Source organism: Centruroides sculpturatus, unplaced genomic scaffold (assembly GCF_000671375.1).
Source record: "Centruroides sculpturatus isolate CEXI.00-Female unplaced genomic scaffold, Cexi_2.0 scaffold1346, whole genome shotgun sequence".
In the NCBI taxonomy this organism is placed as follows: Eukaryota; Metazoa; Arthropoda; class Arachnida; order Scorpiones; family Buthidae; genus Centruroides; species Centruroides sculpturatus.
In genome coordinates, this window is record NW_019385468.1 from 98,451 (window position 1) to 100,781 (window position 2,331).

The 2,331-nt window shown below is 30.8% G+C and overlaps 1 protein-coding gene across 1 annotated transcript in view; it reads right to left on the reverse strand.

The window, feature by feature from the left end:
* Positions 1-2,331, reverse strand: part of LOC111639277 (putative ATP-dependent RNA helicase DHX33) — a 60,741-nt gene that overhangs the window by 15,679 nt on the left and 42,731 nt on the right. The window lies entirely within an intron of this gene.

Sequence of the window (2,331 nt, forward strand, 5' to 3'; positions counted from 1 at the left end):
CATTATTACATCATATCTATATATATATATATATACAGTAATACCTCAACTTACGCTACCCCGACTTACGTGATCCCGGAGTTACGTGATTTTCAAATCTCATCGATTCGTCTTTTGAGCGCCATGCAACTCTTGATTACTCACTCACCCTACACTATTGTTCAGCTTACATCTCCGGACGTGTCGCATGGAATTGACACATAGCTACAAATTATTTTGTGTAATTTATTTCTGTTTGTTATATCTACGGAAACGGTGATTTCTTGTAACCGTGAACGAATCAAAAGACGAGATAAGATTAATGAGAACATTTATTAGCTTACATACAGCCAACTTGGATTTTCCAAAAATTGCGAAATTATATCCCGACTTATGTGAATTCAACTTATGCAGTTATCGCTCGGTCCCACCTATCGCATAAGTTCGGGGTATTACTGTATATATATATATATATATATGTGATGTAATAATGATAATAAATTAACATTATTATTAGTAAAAAATAATAACAATTTCTAAGTTAAATTTTAAATTATCATTTTTAAAGTCATTTGCAAAGAAGATATAGTCAATAACTCTCCAATACTAGGATAGAATACATATACACAACATACCAAATCAAGCATACTTGAAATTAAGAAATATTTACTTATTTACTAACATTTTCATCCATTTATAACAGTGTTTTTCAACCTGTAACGAATCGTTGCCTCTTTCAACGTAGTATTGCCCCCTTCAATAAAACCGTTACATAGTATCGCCCCTTCGCTTCAAAATTCCGATGCCGAGGGCCAAGGCTAACGACAAATTCATACTACATTGAACAGACTAGTGACTAGTATAATGTTATTTGTTTAATTATTGTACGATATAACGAATAAAATATCTAATTATTGTTAATATAATGTTTTACTATATTGCCCAGAAAATTGTTTTTTGCCCCCCAAAATATAAATTGTTACAAATCACCCCCTCAACGTGGAAAAACGCCCACATGGGGGCGATATCGCCCTCGTTGAGAAACACTGATTTATAACAAACACCTTCAGGTATATAATGCAGAACAAAATGGTTACATCAATATCAAGCATGTTTTTACAGACGATTTACAAGTAGAATTTAAAATTGTTTTTAGAACAAAGTATGTCTACAGTTTAAAATTATTTTTGATGTAACCATTTTGTTCTGCATTATATACCTGAAGATGTGTGTTATAGACAGATGAAAATGTTAGTAAATATTTCTTAATTTCAAGTGTGGTGGTATTGGTAGATTGTGTATGTGAAAGAAGATAAAATTAGTTGTTAAACAAANTCTAATTATTGTTAATATAATGTTTTACTATATTGCCCAGAAAATTGTTTTTTGCCCCCCAAAATATAAATTGTTACAAATCACCCCCTCAACGTAGAAAAACGCCCACATGGGGGCGATATCGCCCTCGTTGAGAAACACTGATTTATAACAAACACCTTCAGGTATATAATCCAGAACAAAATGGTTACATCAATATCAAGCATGTTTTTACAGACGATTTACAAGTAAAATTTAAAATTGTTTTTAGAACAAAGTATGTCTACAATTTAAAATTATTTTTGATGTAACCATTTTGTTCTGCATTATATACCTGAAGATGTGTGTTATAGACAGATGAAAATGTTAGTAAATATTTCTTAATTTCAAGTGTGGTGGTATTGGTAGATTGTGTATGTGAAAGAAGATAAAATTAGTTGTTAAACAAANTTTAAAATTATTTTTGATGTAACCATTTTGTTCTGCATTATATACCTGAAGATGTGTGTTATAGACAGATGAAAATGTTAGTAAATATTTCTTAATTTCAAGTGTGGTGGTATTGGTAGATTGTGTATGTGAAAGAAGATAAAATTAGTTGTTAAACAAAGGTGTCCAGAACCATGTATCAAATCTATAATCTCTATATAAATAATCATCTAACATTCCTAAGCCTTAGAATTCTCATAAATATTCATTGTGCTGATTTCCACCAACACAAGAATTCCATAAATCCACATACACTTCATCCTACAAGTATGCCACAGACAGGAAATACTATCTATTGATATTAAATAATATATTTATTGATGTTGTCGAAACCGTGTTGTATTTGCTTATTGTGTACAGGCACAATGAAGTGACGTTTTTCTCAACACTGGGCTAGTTGAATCTTTTATTTAGTTAGAACGTTTTTTCCATACATCAACGTTTCGGGCATCAGCCCCTCTTCAGCTAACTAAATATATATAAAAATATTTTACAGGACACAAATAAAAACCAAAAAACTCACATAAATTCTTTGTAAACCATACCTCA